Source organism: Homarus americanus, unplaced genomic scaffold, assembly GCF_018991925.1.
Source record: "Homarus americanus isolate GMGI-L3 unplaced genomic scaffold, GMGI_Hamer_2.0 scaffold56333, whole genome shotgun sequence".
In the NCBI taxonomy this organism is placed as follows: domain Eukaryota; kingdom Metazoa; phylum Arthropoda; class Malacostraca; order Decapoda; family Nephropidae; genus Homarus; species Homarus americanus.
Window position 1 is genome coordinate 2,618,744 of NW_024734940.1, and position 25,701 is coordinate 2,644,444.

Consider the following 25,701-nt stretch of genomic DNA (forward strand, 5'->3'; position numbering starts at 1 on the left):
TCTTCAGTGGCAGGGCTTGTGGGTGTGGGTGCACTGCCATGGGTGACCAACATCTCCGGCTGCAACGTCTGGGCGGCTGGGGACCGGCCTAGATGGAGCAATGGAGGAGGTAGAGGGGCCGTCCTCCCTGACCGCCGTGAGAGGTCGACTAGCTCGAGGGGCCTGTGAAGGTGGAGGTCCAGAGGAGGTGAGGACTGACTCTCCAAGGATTGATTTTGCCGCTTACAGCGGCTACTTTATTGTGCACCCCACATTCATCCTGTGAGCGGTAGTGCAAAATGATTACAGAGTAGAGTTTACAACGGGTCATAATAATTAACCCCCGTTGTCAGGATATTATGGCACTGAATGTTACACAGTATTTCAATTAAGGTAACTTATTCACAAATGCGTGAGTACAGGCGTGTGAGGCAGTATGTCTGGCCGCACACTTTGTCATTCACATTTGCGTGAGAAGCATTCAAGCACATTGTGTATTCTATACATGAGAACTGATATAGTTACTAAGTGCAAAAAAGGGGATACAATCTTAATATGTCGGCTATCTTGCCATTAGAGATGAAGTGTTGTGCCATTTCACACACAGTGTGCTTGCACCTGTCCCTAAAAGGTTCTATCTTCACACAGTCGAGGACGTAGTGTTCAAGTGTGTGGCTATATGTCTGGCCACACAATTTACGTTTAGTCTTGTTTACATCTGCTTGAGGAACATACTACGAGAGGTACTTATATCCTAACCTTAATCTAGCGGTTACAACATCTTGTAATCTAGTGATCTTGTTACTTGCTCCATATACATGTTTCACTTGATACATCTCATCATGGTAAACTATGGATCGACTAGTGCCTGTTTGCACTTGTCTACTTGCGTCAAGTTCATCAATAAGTTCTTTCTTAATTACAGTTTTAAGGGTTCTTTTTGACAGACCCAAATTGTATTCAACGGTGTCAATGTTAGATGATAGTTTGGCTAGGGCATCAACTCTGTCATGTTTTATGAGGCCTATGTGAGAGGGGATCTACACCAGTTTGACCTTGACACCCCGGTCAATAGGTATGCATATTTTTGTCTGGCTTCAGAGAGAAGAGCGTGACAACTTGACTTGAGGATGTCAAGGGCAAGTAGTGAGGATACAGAGTCAGTGATGATGAGACTGTCAGTGACAGTGGTTTCAATGAATTTAATAGCTGTGAGTATGGCAACTAATTTACTTTGTAGAGTGGATGCCCAGTTGTTAATTCTAACTCCTTTCTCAATTATATTCTGGTCATGCGGAGTCGCGGGGCTTAAGGACCGCCGCTTCCTCCTAGCGAGCCCTCTTCCCCTTGCGACCGTTCTCCTAGGCGACCTGGGGCAGTGGTGCTTGCTGTAGAAGGACATAGCGGGACTCCCGGAGCGATGACGGTGGCGACTGGAGAAGTGAGCACTCGACTTCCGGAAGGGCAAGGCGCTGCGGAGATCCCGAAGCCCCAGGGTGGGGAGTGGTGGGCTCCACTGAAGGCCGACTGAGAAGCCGGAGGGGGGACCTCGGCCTGGGGTTCTCAGTAGAGTAGACAGCACACTGTACAGCGACTAGGGTCGAACCTGTCGACGTCCACGAACGGGTCAACCTGTCAGAAAACTGTCTGAACACCTCGAGGCCGAGCAGGGCACCGTCTGGGTCTGGGGAGAGGATGATGGTCAATAAATCTTTGAAGAAGAGAGGCCGGTGAACTCAGGTGAAAAAACACACAAAAAGGAAAACGGGGAGGAGGAGGGAGGATGGAAGAAGGGGAGAGAACCCCCCTCCCGCACCCTGCCCCACATTTAACCGGCCGAAAAAGTAGCCTCCATCCGTCCTAGAACACACACAAATAGGGAGGAAGACGGGAGCGAGGTAGGAAAACCGAAGCCTATCCGAGCAACTCGGAGAGGAGGAATGAGCACCAGCTCTGGAACCACAGCACGTGGATAACAAGAACAGGTATAGGAGACAACAGCACTTACACGAAGCCCTTGGCGTGAAGGATCACACAAGAAGCAAAAAAGGGAGGGTGGAAGGAGGCTCAAAAAGTGTAAACAGGGAAAAGCAAAAACCTGTAAGATGGCCAAGGCCAGGAGGGCACCTAACAAGCCAAACAACCCGAACCTAGAAAAAGAGCACTCCCCCCTCCTAAATAACTAAGAAAAGAAAACTTTCTGGCAAACTGCCGACGTAAAAATCGCACAGATGGTATGGAAGGAACAAACCCAAACCATAATGCGAAGAAAAAGCTGAAGCAGGAGAAGAGTCTGGAAATGTATACCTAGAGCAGTGAAGCCTGGAAGAATGACCCACTGAATCCAACTCAGGTATGCCATGCACAGCACAGGCAGTAAGGAGCCTGTGCTATTCTGCACAATTACCCATTCTCTCAAGTTTACAGTTGTCTTCAAATGCGAGTCACAGCTTAGACTGATCTACACGTGTTAAATTGGCCTTGTCACCTACTAGGGTGATATCTTATGAGGTCTAATATATCATGAGCACTAGCGAAGCTCACCTTACTAAACTTATCTGTTACTCCATAATCATAAATGTGTGGTAGTTGTTAAACGTGATCACTTTAAGTCGCTTGACAGGTTTGGGCTGCTTGGCCATCCTTGAAGTGAATGAGAATAAACTATAAGGCCTTAAGAAGGCAATTCCAGAGACCTCATTCATATAGTCCTTTGAGCAGTCCGGATTTAAGCAAAGGTCTGCAACATTACTGGCAGAAGAATAATTAAAAATTTTCCAAAGAGTGGTCTATTGACAAGCCGGGGTCCTTATGGTTAGAATCATGCTGGGAATTTTTGGGTGTTAGATTTTTTAGTATTCTCAAAATACAAGGTTGCATCCAGGACTAATGTGGAGGGAAGCAGCACCATCAAAATATTCTCTAGTTTACAAGAGCACTTGAATGATTTGGCGGCGAGCTTTGCTGGCTGGATTGGTGCTCAAATGAACTTCAATTAGGTGTTGAACATTTAAGGTGTATAATATGGACACGAAGTAGTACCTTAAGCTGTGTATTACTCTATTAATTATGTATAGTAAAGTATTACAGAACATGTATTAATCCTATGTAATGTTTCCATTTATTATGCACCATGTTATGTATATGTATTATCATATTTACATATTATGTACTCAGCTTGTGAACTCTGGCATCTGTACATGCCAGTGCTGAGTGATACAGGGAGTTGAGATCGCTAGTCCTTATGGCGTGGAAGCCAGTCTATTTGTTCCTCTGTATATGTCTCCCGTACGAGAATAAGAACCTATTTTCAAGATAACAAGTGTTTGCGTATACCCTCAGTAGTGTATAACATTTTGGGGGTATCAAAGACAAACATAGATGGCGCAGTGAGATTTCTCAGTGAGATTCAGAGTGAATTTAGCCTTCCGGCCGGACTGTGGTTAATGGCGTCTCGTCTTCAGCTTCGCCAAGGATATACAGCAAGATTACAAGCCTCAGGACTTACAGTGTTGTGAAGTGCTATGCTGTGTAAAGTGCTGTGCTGTGAAGTGAAGTGACCGAGGGAGCTGCCCAGCAGTACATCCCCTCCTGCCTATGGTCATTGGGTAACTGAGCAGCGCGCAGTAAGACAACTTCAGTTCCATTGCGACTTGAGCTGAGCTGCCTATACGTCTGGCAGCGCGCCAAGCCTCCCGGCAACGAACCATACACACACATGCACTCACAGGCCCACTTTATATTAAATTCTCGTGTATTACTTTAAACTTCTGTAATTCTGTGCATAGATTACGAGGGGTTGACCAGGTCTCTTGCACAGATAGAGTACAGAAGCTGTCAGCATGTCTCACAGGGATCAAAATGATACCCTGGACGACGGGGTTATAAGTTTAAGTTTGGGAGATCTCTCCCCACCCACACTCACGCCCCACCAATCACCCACAGAATCTCCTGTTCGTCGCGAGCAAGCTCTCCTGCGGTGCCTGCGTCCAAGGATCTCCTTCAACTGATTAAGTGGATGGAAATTTCTCGACGCCAGGACTATGTTGCAAGGAGAGAAGAGGAAGAAATTCGGTGCAGAGAATCTGAAAGACGACGCAACGAAGATGAACATAGACGCAGAGAACTAGAAGATATACATAGAAGTGAGGATGACCTGAGAAGAAGAGAGGATCAAGCCAGATTTGAAGCCTTGATTTCCCTGTTAGCCTTCCCACAACGATCTACTCTACAAGATTCTTCTGCTACTACTAATGCTGATACGACTAGAGGTACTGTTACCTCATCTCCCAGAGTCGGTTCAACAATTCCTCAAAAGGCTGCAGTACAAACGCCTCCCTCTCTGAAGTCTGACGCTTCTTATCAGATATTTCGGGAATGGCGTCGACGTTGGCAAGACTATGCAACAATTGTTGACCTGTCAAGTTTACCACAGCCTAAACAGATGATACAGCTTCGTATGTGCTTGTCCTTAGAGACACAACGTAGTCTCGAGCACACACTTCAAGTGCCTCCTACGACAACTCTGACTGTAGAGGCCGTGCTTGACAAGTTACAGGAACATGTTAAGGGACAGCACAGCGAAGCACTTAGAAGAAGAGAACTCCTCCAATGTAAGCAGCTTGATGGAGAATCTTTTGATGCATTTTTTGAAAGACTGAAAAGATGTTCAGAGGAAGTTGATGTTTGTCCTGGAAGTTCTCAAGTTTGTGAAGAGACACAACTCAAGACAATTATTTTAACGGGTTTTCGAGATGAAGAGCTAGTTCAGCGTCTCATTTCACTTGACCCCACTTCCTCCCTTCAAGATGTCGTTACAAAATGTCGAGCGTACGAGGCCGCCAGGTGTGCGACTTCAGCTTTACGTTCACAACCTGACCAGGTGAGGGTGGTGTCTTCCTACAGAAAGGGTAAGAAGCAGCAAGGTAACCCCACCCCTCACCCTCCAGCTACACCTTCAGCAGCAGCTTTGTGTAACAGCTGCACGAGACAGTGCCCAGCTGCTCAAAGCGTGTGCAGAAGTTGCGACCGTTAGGGTCACTGGGCTTACACAGTCAAGTGCCCTGCTAGCAAAGTGCAGTGCAGACTTTGTGGTCATGTGGGCCATTATGACAAGTGTTGTCGTAAGAAGACACAGAAAGGACACCACCAAGGATCCAAGAAGTCATCCTCAGGTAGTGATGGCACGCCCCCTCCTTCTGGCAAGCATCAAGACGCTGTGCCCAGTCGTTCCTGCCGTCGTGTACATTGTTCCACAAACACGATGCGCCAGCACATCAGTGTCGTCATTTCTCACAGTAACTTGTCATCCAGTCTTCAGATGTTACCTGACACCGGTGCTGACGTCTCAGTAATTGGTCCACAACACTTAGCAAGTTTGGGAATACCCAGAAGCAACCTACAGCCCCTTCCTCAGACAACGAAACTGACAGCTGATGGTTCCAAGATGGCTCCAGGTTTGGGATCTTTCTGGGCTACTTTTACCTTTGGTAAGCAGTCTTGCTCAGCCCGGATTGATGTTCATGATGGGATCCCGACTCCGCTTTTATCATATGGCCATTGTCAAGAGTTGGCCATTATTTCCAAGGAATTCCCCAAACCTATTTTAAAGGTCACCCATGTCAACAGGTTGAAGGAACTACCTATCTCTACTAACACGTCCCCTTCTGATGCAAGAGCTTACCTTCTCAAGGAGTTTGCTGACGTGTTGGTTACGAAGAAATCTTTAGGATCCACACCACTCAAGCCGATGGTGGGTCCACCTATGAAGATTCATCTTAAGGATGGTGCCACACCTTTTGCCATCCACACCCTTCGTTTGATTCCTCACGCCTACAAGGAGCTAGTTAGACAAGAGCTTGACTCCATGGTTGCTCAGGGAATCATCAAGCCGGCCGGAGACGAACCTTCACCTTGGTGCCACCCTCTCGTCCCCATCACCAAACCTCGTGGTGGAGTACGGATCACCACCGATCTATCAAAACTTAACCAGTAAGTTTCCCGTCCTGCCCTCCCTTCACCCACACCCTTCGCAGCTGTTCGAAATGTGGAACCGAAGGCGAATTTTTTTACAACGATGGACGCCTTATGTGGTTATTGGCAGATCGAGTTGGTCGAAGAAGACCATCGATTGACTACATTCATCACACCATATGGAAGATATCAGTATTGCAGAGGCCCCATGGGATTTGCCGCAAAGGGCCATGCGCTCTGTCAACGTGGGGACGCGGCCCTTCAAGGCGTCACGAATTGTGTCAAGGTGGTTGATGATATTTCACTCCATGACGAAGACTACTTTGCCCACCTCTCCCGAATATATGAAGTTCTCACCAGATGTCGAAAGTACGGGATTACCCTCAACGCTGACAAGTTTGTAGTCGCCGCACCATCAGAGAACTTCTGTGGGTACACTCTCTCAGCATCAGGTATCGCAGCTGACCCGGAGAAATTAAGTGGAATAAGGGATTTTCCAACCCCTGCCAACCTGAAAGACCTCCGTTCTTTTTTGGGGGTGGTCAATCAGCTGGCTAAATTCTCACCTGACATCTCCGCCGCAGCCCAGCCGTTACTCCCTTTGCTGAGCCCCAGGAGGACATTCCTGTGGACCCCAGATTATCAAGAGGCCTTCCAGCGAGTCAAGCAGGCCCTCTTAAGTCCACCTGTCCTCGCCTGTTACGACCCAGCCCTACCCACCGTCCTCCAGACTGACGTCTCCAGACTCTACGGCGTTGGTTACGCCCTTCTGCAGGACCATGGCGGTGGACAACTCCGCTTAATTCAGTGTGGATCCCGGTTCCTCACGGACGCCGAGACCCGATATGCCACGATTGAGCTGGAGATGTTGGCTGTTATCTGGGCGATGGCGAAGTGCCGCTTCTACCTGATAGGCCTTCAGCACTTCAACCTCTTCACGGATCATCGCCCTCTTGTACCTATTATCAATCACTACTCTTTGGATGCAGTAGAGAATCCTCGCCTTCAACGTTTGAAAGAGAAGCTCTCGCCTTATCTCTTCACGGCTGTGTGGCGTGCGGGTAAGCTGCTGTGCATCCCGGATGCTCTGTCCCGTGCCCCTGTCAGTCGCCCCACCCCAAAGGACGAGATGTTGTGTTCTACAGCTGTCGCATCCCTCAAGTCAGTAGTCTGATTGAAGGCCGTCTTCACATCAAAAGAGTCTACAGCACAGGATGCAGACAAGACCCTTGAAGATCTCCGCACCGCAGCCCGGGCCGACCCTTCCTACATCCGGCTCGTTGACTGTATGTCCCAGGGATTTCCCATCTAACCGATACGACCTTCATGAATCGCTACTCCCGTACTGGAAGATACGTTAGGTCCTCTATTGTGACGGAGACCTCGTCTTGTATGGTCCTCGAGTAGTCATTCCTGCTGCCCTACGCCGCCGTTCCTTGACCCGCCTTCACGACAGCCATCGAGTAGTGGAGGCCACCAAGCGACTGGCGAAGCAGACTGTATTTTAGCCCGGAATAGACGCGGACATTGCAAGTACCGTCCGTGCCTGTGAGCCGTGCCAGATTCTGCAACCCAGCCAGCAACAGGAACCTTTAATGTGCGACGATAACCCTTCAAGACCCTTCGAGTCTGTGTCGGCCGACTTCTTTGCAGTGGCAGGGAAGTCCTTCCTCGTCATTGCCGACCGATTGTCTGGATGGCCTGTTGTCGTCCCCTGTGGTAGTGATACAACGGCTACTGCTACCATCCGGAATTTCAGACATTACTTCAGAGAAGTTGGTGTTCCCCTCCGCCTCAGGAATGATGGAGGACCCCAGTTCACCAGCCACGAGTTCCAGGACTTCATGGACCTTTGAGGAGTCCGTCATGTCGTGACCTCGCCCCACTACCCCCAGGCGAATGGACACGCTGAAGCCGCAGTCAAGACTGTTAAACACCTAATCCTTAAGGTGTCACCCACAGGAAAAATCGACTGCGAGGACTTCGATCGAGGTTTATTAGAGTTACGCAACACCCCGAACTTCACCGGACGCTCCCCAGCCCAGGTTCTATATGAACATCATCTCAGGTCTTGTGTTCCTGCCCACCCGAAGTCTTTTTCTCAAGAATGGCAAGCCAAGACTGAGAAATGTGACCGCCGTGCAGCAGAACAAGCAGATGTCGCTGGTCGGTACGACTGTCATGCCCGTCCCCTTCGCAGGTTGAGTATCGGCCAGCAGGTCAGGACTCAAGATCCGGTATCTCACCGCTGGGACAAGGTTGGGGTTGTCATGGGTATTGGCCGGTCCAGGGACTACCAAGTGCCTCTTACCAGTGGTAGAGTATGGTGGAGGAACCGTCGTTTCCTCCGACCTGTGGAGCTGCCTAGTGTTGACCATTCCCCAGTAGAGTCCCCTAATGTTGATGTCTTTACAGGAAATCCATCTCCACCTTGTGTTTCTGCCCCGGTACTCCGCATGTCCGAGCGAATCAGAAACAAAAGGTCCACTCAAGATGAAACTATGAGCGTATAGGAGGGAAGGAGGTGTATAATATGGACACGAAGTAGTACCTTAAGCTGTGTATTCTTATATTACTCTTTTATTTATGTATAGTAAAGTATTACAGAACATGTATTAATCCTATGTAATGTTTTCATTTATTATGCACTATGTTATGTATATGTATTATCATATTTACATATTATTTATTCAGCTTGTGGAAGCTGGGATCTGTACATGCCAGAGCGAAGTGATACAGGGAGTTGAGATCACTAGTCCTTATGGCGTGGAAGCCAGTCTATTTGTTCCTCTATATTTGTCTCCCGTACGAGAATAAGAACCTATTTTCAAGATAACAAGTGTTTGCGTATACCCTCAGTAGTATAGAACATTTTGGGGGTATCAAAGACAAACATAGATAAGGAAAATTTGAAATAAATCACGAAACAATAATACTAAGACGGGTTTTTACTTAAATGCCGCTTTGAAACTTAGTATTATTAAATCATTATTCTTGGTCTTCTATGTCATGTCAGCCGCTGCCTTATTTAAACAAACTTCACAATGGCTTTCCCACTACTCGAATGTAGCTTTGTTTTTGTCGAAATACTAAGTTTTTGTGTTTTTTGCGTTGTGCAGATGCACCAACAAAACATCCTCGTGACGAAAATTTCTTTGTTTAGCTGGCGGGACCGTGATGGCCCAGCATGCTTGGGAGGAAAAATCCCAAGTGTGCCGCCGCCATGAGTGACCGAAGATGAGTGTTGCTAGCCACAGTGCGCAGCTTGTAGCATCGATCAACCTCCAGGATTCTCTTCTCCCAGCCTCATGGGTCACCATGTACAGCAAACACGTGATGCAGCTACTCTCCAACCCTTGAGGACTGGGCCAGAGGAAAGATGCATCTAGCTTACTCTCTCGATAAGCAGCTCCAGGGAATCAATTTGTTTCATCCCTCCCCGATGACCTTTTCCATGATGAGGAAGGGAGGACCAGCCCCAAATAGTACGGCTCATCAGGACCTCAATTCCCCCCACCGCTACGACACGGTGGTTTCCCACTAGGGGCAAGTACACTTCGTCCAAAGTTCGCTTCCGCCCAAAATGAAACTGCATCGACCCCTAAAGAGATGGAGTAGCCACGGTAAGTCACTTCAGAGACTAATTCCCGTGACACAAGTTTCACCACGGGGAGTGAACTTATGACCTCGACTGTACATTAACCTCAACTGTACATTACTGGTGACTTGAATGTTAAGAGATTGTGAAGGATGGAATTCAAGGTCCTGCCATATTCAAACTACCGACTATAATTCTAGTGATCCTGTGATCCTCTACCTATGAATGGGCTGGATTGTCCAATTAACCAGGCCGTTCACATATATTTATTATTTGGGTTTAAGTAACGAAACCCAACTGTAGTTCCTTGTTTTATTATAACAGGATTGTATCTATAATTCCTGAGTGTAGACCGACCATAGGTTCCACTATATATGAGTGAATGAGAAAGGGATGGCGTTTATGTAATATAAGCGTTACATCACGTCCTTACGATATAAGTTGCTGTGAGTGACTGATGAGTAGTGACCCATCGAGGGAGAACGGTATAGGTACATCGTTCCCCCTCGAAGGAAGACGGAGCCATCCACTGCGGCTCTCAAATAACGTCTTCCTCTAGTCAAGGGGCTCGTTCCATCGCTCGGTCACCTATCAGCTGAGCCCTGTGAGGCCTAAATAATCTCACTGATACAGTACATCCTATACAACGCTAACCATGTTATAAACAGAGGTGTAGACACTAAGCTGGGGATTCTACTACTGTAGGGGTATTAGCTACTACAGGGGACCTATACTTTAGTGCCTTTTGGGTTAAAATGGTATGAACAATTTTCATCTTGGATGACACTGACTGGAAACAGAAAAGAAACTTGATGTAAAACACAAACATTACTGCCAATATCAAACGCAACATGGCAGAAATCATCTTCGCCTATTTCGTGGTTAAGAACGCACCTTCTGAGCAATGTACAACTTTTGCTACTGTCATCACGCTAGATGAATGAGTGTGTGGTGCTTAAGACTTTTTCAACGAAACATTCATTTTTGCGGGGAGCAATGGTACTGAGTTGTGAAGGGTACTACACGGCATGGCTGAAAATTTAAGTCTGTGATATTTTTGTAGAACTATCATATTTTTATTTTAAGAAGATGCGTCATTGACATCATTAAAATATGTAGTTTGAAACTTTAGTATATATTATCATAAGTAAGCACTTACAACAATGACATTAACCTATTGATGTCCTATCAATGTGATGGCATGTCTTGAACGTGTAATTGTGTGTATATACTTTATGTATGCCTAGATACTACCTATATCTTGTAGGCTTGATTGAAGAATCCTTTCTAGAATTTCTTAATAATGTGAAATTGTTGCCGCAATCCCGTAGACTTGTGTGTGTGTCGCTCACAGTAGACACAGCTGATTCCAAGGTCCGGTGACTGGGTCAATGTTCACGAAAATCCTGAGTACAGCAAACCGCTGCTCTTAGTCACACTAGGACATCCACCATACCATACCTCAGAATGCTGAGACCATCTCTCAGACTAGGGTGGGTGCTGGGGTGCTGGTAACTGGGGGTTGTTCACGCCATACGAAAGAATTTTGTTGACAGGATGTTGATTGATGAGCAGTCACAACAACTGCAGTCACGTCCTGCCATACCCTGGACAGTGAACGAATCATTTGCAGAAACTAATGTTCACTTCAGCTCACAGGATTGTTGCGTTGGTGAATTCCTCATTCTGGTAATGGAGAGTATTCTTCAAAATTGCAGGTACTATCTTCCAACTATTGCTGCTCTAATCACGCTGTGAAAGTGTGGGGTTGAGGTCATGAGGTAGCTCTGACGCATGATCCGCCGTCTTCTTAATAGGATTGGTGGACAACACTTTCGATCTAGCGGTGAGCATAGGTTCAGAATGGCTCATAGCGTTGTAGGAAACACCTTTAAACGTAATAGTATTATTACGTGGATGAACACCTATCATGTTCGTTTTAAGGGTTGAGAGACCAAGTAACCCGTCAGCTGGCAAATACTGCTGAACTACATAAAAGTCCGCGTAGAAGGGAGAACCACGTCTTGAAAATCTGAGTGGTAACGTCACAATTCCATGAATGCTCAGCTGAGTACCTGATATTCCTTCGAGCTAAGCGTTACTAGGTCGCCATATGAAGTCTCGGTGAGGGAATTTACGTTGTAACTCTTGATAGGATGTCAAGGCCAATACATTAGCGCAAGCACCTGTGTCTATATCAAGAGCCAATCTGGTATTACCCACTCTCACCGGCACTGACAACACTTCAACTTTGCTTAGCGCCGCTACTAACGACGCGGCTATGGAAGTGCTGTGAGGAGGGGCGGGAATTACCCTATCTATCCCTCTCCTTGGTGTGGTAAATGTAACACATAACAATATCTTTGATTGCTACTGCATATTTACGTTTTATATATATATATATATATATATATATATATATATATATATATATATATATATATATATATATATATATATATATATATATATATATATATATATATGTTCTTCTTCTAAACCAGTATGCCACAGTAATGGGGAGAACATAATTCCTCTACCTTTACCAACTGTGTATATGGTGTTATGACTGTTAGTTGTAACAATCACTTGAGAGGCTATAGAATTTCACTGTGTATAAAGTATTTTACTCTTTAAATACCTACAGTATTACAGGAGTTAGGCGTCTGTAAAGAAAACGCGATTCATCTAGCTGCTATCTGTTGTGGGGTGGGTGGCGGCGTGTGGGTGACGTCAATCTTCCCTCCCACTGTAGGCTATGCGCTGATACGATGTCTCCTCCACTGAATGTCAAATCTTCTGCAATCCCGTATATATGGGGTCTGGCTGATGACACTAGAAATACTGCAATCAACGATCGCGAAACCACAGATGGACCCAGGTGGGGGGTGGTGGGTGGATAACCACACTCTTCCCTCCCACTGTGAGTCCAGGCGCGCCACATGACTAACGCCAAGTGAATCCACTTCACGACAGGGGAATAATACTCCACAGAATGGTCAGGCGCTGATAAGACGCTTTCCTGACCTCTCTCACTTGTCGTTAACAGGGATTTCACGTCAACAATAACTCAATTGCGGTTATTGGGAATAATTCTGCACCTCTTGAGGGTGTCAGAGATGAGGAGCACACACTAAGTATCGTCTCATCCGGGATACATTTTTAACACTGGGATTATGTAACGCGTCACTGTCGTGTGTTTTCTTTTTTCACAAAACCACAGATGGTCTGATACGACTACCAGTTTAAGAATCCGTACGCACTGCTTGCCACCTATATGAATCGGCTGGATTGTCCAATTAACCAGGCCGTTCACATATATTTATTATTTGGGTTTGAGTAACGAAACCCAGCTGTAGTTCCTTGTTTTATTATAACAGGATTGTATCTATAATTCCTGAGTGTAGATCGACCGTACGTTCCACTATATATAAGTGAATGAGAAAGGGATGGCGTTTATGTAATATAAACGTTAGATCACGTCCTTACGATATAAGTTGCTGTGAGTGACTGATGAGTAGTGACCCATCGAGCGAGAACGGTATGGGTACGTCGTTCCCCCTTGAGGGAAGACGGAGCCATCCACTGCGGCTCTCAAATAACGTCTTCCTCTAGTGGCCAGAGAGCCGGCTATTTATGCCTTTACTCAGCATAGTATGACGCAGCTTCCCGTGGGCACACCTTATCACGTGCATTGAACATGTCACCTCATAGCCAGTGGAAAGTTACAGGGTGGTGAATCTGAATATAATATCAGATGTATTGACCCATTTATATAATATGTTCTGTTGATGAGACAGGGGCCCATTACACCTATACAGTCTTACATGTACTGTATACCATCTTTCTAATATACCAATGCAACAAACTCGCCACCATTGACTGACTTCGGTAAACTAGTTCACTATCTTATTTACTAGATCACTACCGTACTTTTCAATATTTTCAATCCCTTATTTACGTAATTTCCATCGCTAAGACTTACGAGAAGTCCAGTAGTACTGCAAATTTAAGTTTGCTTAAGACTGGCTTGGCATAAATACTCAATGCGTTTGTCAACAATTTCAAATTCATCTACCACTGGGACCCAAATTTAAATAGTTTAGTTTCTTATTTTCATTAATTCATTTTACCATTCTTCTTTAAGCAAATTCAATTACATGAAGTTTGATAAAATTATTATAATGCATATAATGCATTAGTGCGGGTTGTCATAATTATTTGTAAGGTCTTTGCAATATATCCACTTGTTAACGAAAAAAAAAATATTTAGTTTATTTGTAGTAATCGATATAAATCTATATTGACAGACAGCTGTACGGTGAGCTTGTGTCAAGAGAGACACCTGCTATATTAAAGACAGTTTTCCCATCTCTCCTGTGTGTGTGTGTTTTGTTGGGCGTCGTTAAAGTTGATGCCGAGGTCAACATCGACCTTAACCCTGCCCAGTAGTGGGTAGTTTTCAAGTTATTATTATTATTATTATAAAGATTATGAAAAGTAGACAGTGGTTTTAAAATGTTCTACACGTGCAAGAATTTGCTAGTAGAGAATCCTCGCCGTTATGAACTTCCTGAAACATATTTTACCGAAATCATTTTTAAGATCCACAAATTTACAAGTTTAAGAGAACGCAAATTTCTTCCACTTCTTACCACCGTCTGCTATCGTAGCTTTTAATGGGGAGTCTTGCGATTATATCTCTAGCATATTTTGAACCTTCCTGAAGTTTATAATGAACAGTTAAAGTCTCGTTAAGTTCCCCTTCCATCGAACTCTATACAATATATGTTGCATTACCAATGGCAAAAGCCATATGATAAACTGGTGTAGGCAACAGTTACTGCAAGATGATTATTCAGTAAAAAAGAGTTATGATTACGGTTTCACAGAGCATTTACGTCATTTAACTTTTGTAACAAATTTCAACAGTTGTCATACATTTTTTCCAAATTTATTTTTCCATTTACTTTTAATCTTCAAAATCCTAATCGTCATGTCCACCTTTCCTATACAAGAACAACAGTTTGCTTCAAATCACAGGCAAGTGTTTCAGGCTTCACTTCAGCCACTGTACTACACTTCCAACTACCAATTTAATCTATTTCAAATACTGGGGATAATTAAAAAAAATTAAAATCTGATATTTATATAAATAAGCAAATTAAAATTTTCAGCATTTACAGAGGGGAATCCAGGATTTTCCTTTGTGCTCACGACAGCTTCGCAATCAGTCAATCTGGAACATAACGTGTGATTACTGAAGAGCGTTTAAATTCAGCTACACTAAAGAAATGGTCCCTCTGTCCATAGTGAAGAATGTAACCTTAAAAATGTCTAAGCTTTCCAAAAGTGTTAGTTTTCAGAAAATACAAGAATGCATCCAGGACTATCGTGGAGGGAAGCACCACCATCAAAATATTTTCCGGTTTATAAGAGCAGTGGAATGGTTGGGGAAGAGCTACTTTGAGTAAAAAAAAAAAAAAATCTACCGTTATGAAATACTTAATGGTGAAGGTACACAAATCTAAAATAAAAATTTGTAAAACTTTCAGAAGACATCATCAACCTCACCTGGAGTTAGATTACTAACATGCATTATGGCTAAATATAAAGCCTAGCCTACGACACTATCTATCTGTGATCCCTCTAAGTAGATATATTTGTCAATTTACTGGTGAATCTGTGACTACCACGGCTTGTAATCTGAGCCCTGTCCACCCCCACCTTCCCACTAGGCCACACAGCTGACCGCAATTCAACCGTCTCCATACTGCCAGCTACTTTGTACCATCAAAACCGTTTTATCGGAAATTATCATGTAAATAGATACGTAATTACCATTGCAATAAACGAAATTGCCAACTGGACATAATCCTGACAGCCATGTCCTCTTGTTCAACGTAATTACTGTACAACCCATGTTGTACTGCTCCCCCATTATACTTATGTTTTTCAATTCCACTGTCATTTCTTATATAAAAAAACTAAAAAAACTAAAAAAACTAATAAATAAATAAAATTAATAAATATTGAAGTGATAACCGTGGTAACATTATGAGATGTTCTTATTACCACCATGCTATTGTACTATTCCAGATGACACTAAATGTTACATAATACTTCCTTGAGATAAATGTATAGTATATATCAGGTGCCTAAAAGAGAGCTCAGGTTCTCAACTGGCTCAGCCATGTTAATATTGTTATTATTATCCACTCTGTATCTCTGTTTTTCTGGCTAAATAAACTGTTTCAATTCAATTCAATTCAATTCACTGGTATTCTACACATTTGTCCTGTCGACTCTTCCACTTATCTCCCAACTCACGCTTGATACCATCTTCGTCCTCACAGCCGGACAACACTGACGACTTCGTGGTACTACCCCTGAAATAGGTTCCATATCACTAAATTGTTTTGGGCGTCTAGGGACAACCTACAACAATTTATACAAGAAATTATTCATTTAAAGGAAAGTCAGGTTAGGACTCCCATGCAAGATCTTCATCCGTAATGGCACCAGAAAGGTAAAAATTATATGACAAGATAAGACAGGAGCCAAATGACAGTCACCTGGTACAAGTTGTGATTTATGGTCTAAGACTGGAGTAGGGATATTCTCTTCTCGAATCTGGAAGTGCTTTGAGTAGTTTATTACAACTTTCTGCGTCAACTATTCCTTGACCAAAAGTTTAAACTTGACAAAGTTTAAGTTACACTGAAAGTCACATTCCAGGAAACAGACTTAATAAATATTTCAACATAAAATCTTCTGAATGCCATAATCACTTTTTACTGAGGCTGCGTCTTCCTGTCCAAATGAAGTTTAGAAGACACCGTTACTATAGGACCAATTCAATATGCAGGCCTTTCAGAGCAACAATTCTAGCAAGCCACACAACCTATAGTTGGACATCGTTTCACTAAACTTACAAAGGTTCCGGCTGTTCACAGTAGTTGGGCAGCAGTGACCAGGAAGCCTCGGAGGGAAACACGTCCCTGGTGGGGGCAGAGCACAGTCCATCGCAATATACATCACAGTACCTTCCTTGCAAGTACGCTGAAGACAGGGGTCGCGAAAGCTCTGCCAGCGGACTCCTTCACCATGATGAACACCATCCTCGTTCACACAACCCCTTTACAGTATTGTATATTAATAAAAGTTACAAAGCCGTAAGTTTTCAATCTTCCTTTCAATGACTGGCACCACAAGATAGCTAGACACTAAGAAGAAATATGGCAGAAAGGGCCGTAAAGGAAACATTTTATTACCCAGAGATCATTCAACAGCAATATTACCCAAGTTTATACAACAATTCTTAATGGGTACACATGTTAAGTTACGCACACCTACAGAAGGTAACCAATAGGTTGTCACCAGCATTTCTACTTGAAACAATAGTTTCCTGGAGCAGTAAAGTTCACACACTTGAGATTTGGGGAGAGGCTGAAGTGGTAGATGGTCTGTGCAGTAGTTATCCCAGAGGCCGTGCACGTGTGTGTGGTGAAAGGGTCGGTCCTCCAGGTGTGGTGTTATGGTTGGTAAGTTTCGTTATGGTCAACACAACCAATGAAAATTAAAATCCAATGTACTACACTTTGTAATACTTATAGTACTAGTGGTTTTCAGTAAATAAACTAAATTTAACCAACTAGTACAGAAAACTCTAACCCCCCCGACACCCCTCCCCAACTGCAATTCCACTGGTAACAACACGCTCTCGCTAGGGTATATTTGACACAGTCTTGATGTGGTTGGGGTGGAGGAATCCCACACTGTTCCACAGAAACCACTATCCCGGATGTGGTACAAGTCAAAGTTCGTACACGGGTCGGTCTTCCACACGTGTCCTAGCGAGTGCAGCGTCCCAAATTAGTCGCAACATGCATTTCTAAATGAAACAGACTTCGTCAGCAGGTAGAAGTATGGCGAAATATAAACTCAAGTTCCCAATTAATAAAATAGACTCCTATGCGAGTAGTAGATTTATATTCAACTGTATAACATAACTCGCCTGCAGTTCCAGATGTTGCAACATGCTAGTGGAGGTCTGGTGCCTATGCAGTCAACCTGGGGTGATCCTTCACACCTAACTAATGTACAGTCTTGTCTGAAAGGGATATAATTAAGATCACACAAGTTAACATTACTAATCGCACCTTGCAAATCAGGTTATGATGATTGCTTAAATCCTCAAATCCTATTTCAACGTTTATAGAATTTAGTAATAAAAATAAATCAAATTAGAGAAACTTTCGATACCAATACCCCTCTAGACAGAGGTCATGGGATCAAGGTCAAATACTAATATCAGCTACTGCAGACACTGACGCACAATTCCTGTCTGGGCAACACATTCCCGGTGGGGAGGAGGAACGTCTTCAAAATTGAGGTGAGACTTCTCTATACACTTAACCATTGTAGTCATTATACCTTCTTGAGTACACTCGTGAGCGATATATGTGCTGGTCTCCATTTACTGTACAGTTCATGATGTTGCCAAAGTTTGTCAAAATAACCGCTGTAGTAAATAGAGTTGAGAATTAAAATTTTCTAATTATAAATTAACATCGCAAATATACAAACTATCAACAATATCAATATACAAATATTTTACTTACAGAAATTAAATAAAAAAAATGACCAAGGATTTAATTTACAAGTTAAAAAGTTTAATATATATTTTATTATGGGCAGAAGTGACTAATGTGGGCAGAAGTGACAAATTAATTAATTTTACTATATTATTATTAGAGATCTTTTATTCGAGGTTATTCACACTTATCTCCTGCACATGGCACAATGCTGCGGTTTATTTTCTAACATTGTTATAAACAAGTTGTGTGCTCACGTGCAATTCCACTCGGGACAATAATTTCCAGGAGGAATTTATTTCACACAGCTGGCATGCCGTGCAGGTCCCAAGTTACAGTTTTCCTTGGTGGTCTTTATGCCAGTAGGGTGTGTCATACGGAGGCGAATTTTTTTTTTTTGGAGTTTGAAAAATCGGCCCATGGTATTAATGATGTAGTTCTATGTGCAGAATCATGTGATATCTTCAGATTTGAAAAGTTTTCATTTTTTGCTAGGTAAAGTTTAACTTGAAATCTTATGAAAATTCAGTATTCCCACCCTTTTACCAACACCACTAAATAGCTTATTTAAAGTAAAGTAAATGTATCAGGTTAATTTATTAGGATGAAAATGATCCAGAATAGTGAAACGAATAATCTTGACACATTTATTAAATTTAATATTCCTTTAGAAAACAAAATCATCAAATACAAAAACCGGTTTTACTACTACGACCCGGTGTTGCTGCACACCAGTTAGCCTCTTGCCTAGGCCAGCCATAATTAGGTTATTTCTGTAATAAATAACTCAATACCTGAAAAGAAACACACGTACAATATTGTGCACTACCACAATATATAAGTTAAAAAAAGAAAATAGGGGCGAAAGGTAATGAAGGTAGAATCCATTTTCTCACGATCGCCACACATATCACAAAATAGTCTGGTAACCACAACGTCGCGAGTATTCCACCCGGGTATAAAGTCTGACGGTAACCACAACGTCGGGTGGAAATCTCCCGAAATCACAAACTTTCCACCGTAGTGGAAAATTCCAGCCCCCGAGCGGGAGCGCGCACCCACCTTTCACGGTGTCACACTACTGACTGAAGGTACTGGGGAGGGTAGCGGGGAGCGTCCTTATCTTTGGTGTGTATCACGTGTCACCCACATGCGAGCGGGTGAAAATCTCCCGGCGATGTGGTTCTAGGGTTAAAAAGTAGATTTCTTTTATTGCTTTTACTTAAGTACGGATTTCTAATACTTTTACTCCAATGCAATTTAAAAAAATAAAAATCGTTACATGTCCTAAGCAAACATAGTTTTAATATCTGTGGCAAATTCATAATATATTTTTTTAATTATTAATTAACCATAGTAAAGGAATTGTGTGGGTGGAAGGTACTGTATGGTGTGAGTGGAGCCATGAAGGGTAAGGTGTGGGGAGACACGACGCGGCCATTAACACCCTGACCTTCCACCACTCCTAGCCCACCCTCTTATCCCCCCTCCCCATTGAATCCCCTCTCTTCTCCCCCACCTTTCCATTAGACGTCAGTTGCTCTTTGCATATACCTGCACTGTAAATTAATTTCATAGAGGTTGTGATTCTAAAATGTTTTACATAATTCCATCTTAAGATATAAAGCAGGTATCTATACAAATGCATGAGACCGAGGGTATTTAAAATTCTGCTTAAATAACCACTGCCCCCTCCCCTCGCCAGCCACTCGTCAATTAGACTTGTTTAGTGACGTCACAACAGTTCACGGTTAGCCTAGTCAGACTCAGTCACTATGGAGGCAACAATCTTCCACAAACTCAACTGAACGAGTTTGATAGCTACTGGGAATACCCAGGGGATGGAATGGAGCTTATGAGGTCTTTCCCAACACTATGTGACTTAGCTCAAGCTTAACACCCCGCTACCCGCATCTGCTACCTGTGAGCGTCTGTTTAGTCATGTTGGGCTTATTATTGAATAAATTTATTACACTTCAGTCACGAGACCATGCGGTCAGACAAAAACATTGGTACTCGTGTCTCACAGGACACGCTATGACTTGCGACATGGGGCCAAAATTTGTATGATTTAAAATCAATGGGAGTAAGCACCAACCAAAGCGTGGGTAGCGCACACGAGAGATAGGAAACGTAGGACTAGGGTGTGTTTTCCTGGGGCTGGGATAGGGCATGTAGCTGAGAGGTTAGACAGTGTTTTGTCAGGGGAGGGTACCAATCTAGTAGTGTGTCTTAGTGTAGGAGGAAACGACATAGGTAAGGTTAGGAGTGAGGAACTTTTCAAGAGGTATAGGGAGGCGCTGGGGAAGATTAGAGATAAGAACATAAAAACATAAGAATGGAGGAAACTGCAGCGGGCCTATTGGCCCATACTGGGCAGTCCCGTTTACACCCAACCCCTATTGCTCATATGAGCATCCAACCTATGTTTGAAGCAATTCAGCGTATTCGAGTTAATGATGATATTTGGTAACTTGTTCCATTCATCCACTACTCTGTTTCCAAACCAGTGTTTACCTATTTCACGCCTAAATCTAAATTTGTCTAATTTATAACCATTGTTACGAGTTCGCTCCTGGTTGGATAATTTGAGTACCTTTGTAATGTCCCCTTTGTTTAGCCCTGCCTTCCACTTATACACCTCTATCAGGTCGCCCCTCGCTCTACGTCTCTCAAGGGAGTGCAAATTAAGATGCTTTAACCTGTCTCTATACTCAAGGTTCCTAATGCCCGGGATTAGTCTTGTCATTCTCCTCTGAATTGTTTCCAAGGATTCTATATCCATTCTGTAATACGGTGACCAGAACTGAACTGCGTAATCCAGGTGTGGTCTCACAAGAGCAAGATACAGTTTTAGGATGACCTCGCTAGTCTTGTAACTAACACTCCTTTGTATGAACCCAAGTACTTTATTAGCCTTGTTACGAGCAAAAACACATTGTTTACTTGGATTAAGGTTCCTACTTATCATTACTCCTAAATCTCTCTCGCAGTGGGATTTCTCTATGGCATCGTTGTTCATCTGGTATCTGGTTTCCCTGTTTACATCTCCTATACTGAGTACTTTACATTTGTCGACGTTGAATTTCATCTGCCATTTTTCAGACCATTCGAAAAATTTGTTTAGATCTTCCTGTAGTTTTGCCGATCCTCGTCAGATTTGATAACACGTCCTATTTTAGTGTCATCAGCAAATTTACTTATGTTGCTGTCTATGCCGATATCTATGTCGTTTATGTATATAATAAACAATAATGGTCCAAGTACTGAGCCTTCGGGAACTCCACTTGTGACGTTGCTCCAATGGGACTTAGTGCCTTTAATGCTCACTCGCTGTTTCCTGTCCTGTAACCATGCCCTAATCCATTTAAGGATGTCACCTTTGATGCCATGAGCTTCTACCTTTCTAATTAGTCTTTCGTGGGGGACTCTGTCGAAGGCTTTACTAAAGTCGAGATATACCACATCATAATTGTGCCCCTCGTCCACCGATTCGAAAACTGATGAAAAGAATGTTAATAGATTAGTTAGGCAAGAACGTCCGCTTGTGAAGCCATGCTGGGAATCAATGATCAATCGGTGCTTCTCCAGGTGATTTCGAATAGAGTTTGAAATGATTGCTTCCAGTAATTAGCCTACTATTGATGTTAGACTGATTGGGCGGTAGTTAGAGGATAGTGATCTATCCCCCTTCTTGAAAATCGGTATTACATTCTCTATCCACCTGTTTTTAAGGACATGTTAAACAACTTTGCTAAGGGCATACTAAGCTCTTCCTTACATTCCTTTAATACTCTGGCAAATATCTCATCGGGACCAGGTGACGTATTAGGCTTTAATTTGTCTATTTGCTTACTAACATCGTTACTAGTCACTACTATCTCACTTAATTTGTTTTCTTCACTATCTCTGAATAGAGTCGGTGCCTCAGGTATCATGTTTAAATTTTCGGTGGTGAAAACTGTTGAAAAATATTTATTCAAATTATTGCTCATTTCTCCATCGTTATCAGTGAGCTCGCCGGAGTCTGACAGTATTGGTCCAATCTTTTCTCATGTTTTAGTTTGATACATTTGGTAGAATCCTTTGGGGTTTGTCTTCGCCTCCCTTGCTATCCTTACCTCATTATTCCTCTTTGCTTTCCTTATCTCGGTTTTAACCCTACTCGCCAATACCCTATAATAGTCCCGTAGGTGAATTTCGCCACGATTTATCCTTCTACCTATAGCCTTCCTTTGGCCAATGATGTTCTTTAAATAATTATTTATCCATTTAGGGTCATTGTTGTCTGATCTGAGTTTTTTGTATGGTATGTTTTGCCTTTGTGCATTAAGTAACTCGCTATTTAAATTGTCGTGGAACTCAGCAATCTCAGATCTCATTATCAGGTCGATGTCATCTGTCAGATTCACGGCCAAGCGCGACACCCCCTCTCTCAGCTGCCTCTTTAAACTGTCAAAGTTTGCCCTTCTGAAATCTGGTACTTTAGTGGAATTTTCCTTACGTCTGCCCTGAAAATCTAACTGGAATCGAATTTCTTTGTGATCGCTGTTTGCAAGTTCGTTCCCTACCTCGACATTGCTAATGAGGTTTTCTCTGTTCGACAGAACTAAATCCAGTATATTATTGCCCCGTGTGGGTTCGGTTATATGTTGACTTAGGAAACAGTCCTGGATCGTCTCGAGAAAATCTTCTGATTCTGAGTTGCCCGTAAGGTCAGTCCAATCTATTTGGCCAAGGTTAAAGTCGCCTACTATACAGACTTTGTTGTGTATGGAAGCCCTGCGCATTTCATCCCAGATAAGTCGCTCATTGACACTATCAAGATTGGGGGGTCTATATATTACTCCTGTGATTAATTTTTCCCGACGTCGCTTAATTCTATCCAAATTGTTTTTGTCTCCTCAATTTTTATTTCCTTATTTATTTCACACTTCAGATTATCCCTAACATAGATTGCTACTACGCCTCCTTTCCTGGTCTGCCTATCGGTATGGAACAGTTTGTAACCCGCAATTTGGTATTCGACTGGTAATTCACGTGTGTCTAGGTTGATCCATGTTTCAGTGAATGCAATTATATCGATTTCTTCGGTACATACCAAGGCCCTAATATCATCCATTTTGTTTCTCATACTTTTACTGTTCGCGTAGTATACATTTAAGTTAGTCATGTTCTGAGTCCTCCCCTTACCGCGTTTAGTTTTAAACTCCCTGTCTAATTTAGTTTTGTCATCATTCCTAACACTATTTCCCTGTAATCTTTCGCCTTGTTTACCCGCTCCCACTGCAGTCTCCTCCACCCCCGTGCCCATATGTTCTCTTAGCAGTTTAAAGACTTCGATATCGTTTGAACTGCCCCCTCTAGAGCCCCAGCCAGGGTTGCTACTCCATCCCTAGACAGGTGCACCCAATCCCTCGCATAAAGGTCCCTTCTGCCATAGAAGTTGACCCAGTTGTCAATGAATGGGACTGATGTCGACTTGTAATATCTGTCAAGACGGTCGTTGACACCAACCGCCCTTGACAACCATTCACTGCCAACCCCCCTTCTAGGCAGGACACCTCATATGATTGGGATCCCTCCCTTAGTCCTAATACGATCTATGGCTGCCTTGAACTTATCAAGAAGTTCCTCGCTCCTACACCGGCCAATATCATTGCCTCCTGCACTGAGGCAGATAATGGGTTTGTTCCCATTACCAGACAAGATATTGTCCATCCTGTCAATTATATCCCCCACCCCAGCTCCTGGCAAACACACCCTCATCCTATTTTTGTTTTTACCACAAAAGGCACTGTCCATGTACCTTACCTGTGAGTCACCAACAATTAAAGTTTTTATACCTTCCTTGTCATCCCAGCCCCTGACTGTACTAACGTCCAATTCGTCTATCAAGGGACTGAACTGGTTGGTACACTTAGCTGTTGTTGTTGTTGTTGTCGTATCCTTCGTGTGCTTCTTCACCACCAGCTTTGTCTTACCACTACTCACAATTTTCCACTCGCTTGATTTTTCGTCAGACACTTGCTTTACTCGTCCAGCCTCTCCTTTTAACTTCGCCAGCTCTTTCCTTAATTTCAGGTTCTCCAACGTGGCCCTCTCAATTTCTAACTTGGCCCTCGCCAATTCTTCAATGGACCACCCCAGTTTGGTCAACAAACTCAAATACCCAAGACCGCACATAGCACTGGCCATATCTGATAATTATCCCTCCGGAGCTAACCCTGCCGTGACCTTTCCCCTAGTGAGGGATCCCGATAATATGTGGTGTCTTGCCTAGAAGAGGGGTTCGTCGTGAATGGCTGTCCAGGGCGATTGCTATAAATTGCCGACTGGAAAAACATCGTGCAAACAATGGTTGGGCATTCATTGATAGCTGGCAACGATTTTATGGCAACGACTACCTGTACACTCGCGAGGGAGTGCACTTGTCTCGTCAGGGGGTAAAGACGTTGTCTGCATCCCTGGAGCGTGAAATTGTCACTCGGAAGGGAGGGTTTCGCCAGTAGAGAGAGGTCGGGGAAAGTGGGAGTAAAAAAACAAGCAAGTCCTGGGAAGTAAAATTAGTTGCTCAGGACAAGGGGTAAAACAGGACCAGGGAAGGGTAGGTTTAAATGTATACTATACAAACAGTAGGAGCGTTAGAAATAAAATAGACTTGCTGAGAGCGGTTGTATGTACCGAGAATGTAGACGTCATAGCAATCACCGAAACTTGGATGAATCTGGCGAGCAAAATTTTTTTATCAGCCAAGGTGGATGACTAGAAAACTTAAACATGACATAGGAATAAAGAAAGGAATATATAAGAAATTAAAGGGAGGGGAGGAGCAGCTCAGAAATAGGTATAATGAACTATCTAGGAATGTTAAGAAAAATGTAAGGAAAGAAAAGAGAGACGATGAAATCAAAATAGCAAGAGAATCCAAGGCGAATCCCAAGGGATTTTTCCAGGTATATTGGACAAAGGTCAAGGTGAAAGTTGGGCCTTTAAAGTCAGGGAGGGGAGAAGTGATAAATGGCAGTGAAGAAGTAAGCAAAGCATTGAACAACTACCTCTTATCAGTTATCACAGAGGAAATTCGAGATGAAATTCCAGAAGGGGAACTGATATTTAAGAGAAAAGAAGAGGAGAAATTAAAGAATATCACTATCAGAAAAGAGGATTTTCTTAAGATAAATAAACTAAAATAGACAAAATCCCCAGGGCCAGATGAAATTTTCCCTCGAGTCTTGAAAGAGTGTAGGGAACAGATTAGCGGACCCCTCGTAAACTTATTTACAAAATCATTAAACACCAGAGTTGTGCCAGACTTGTGGAAACAGGCAAATGTAGTACCCATATTCAAAAAGGGAGACATAGCATCAGCGTCAAATTACCGGCTGATCAGTTTGACGTCAGTAGTGGGGAAATTTCTTGACTCATTTATAGTAGATAACATCCGATCGCATTTAGAGAAAAGCAAATTAATCTACGATTCTCAACATGGGTTTACAAAGGGAAAATCTTGTCTAACAAATCTGCTGACATTTTTTAGGAAAGTCTTCGAGG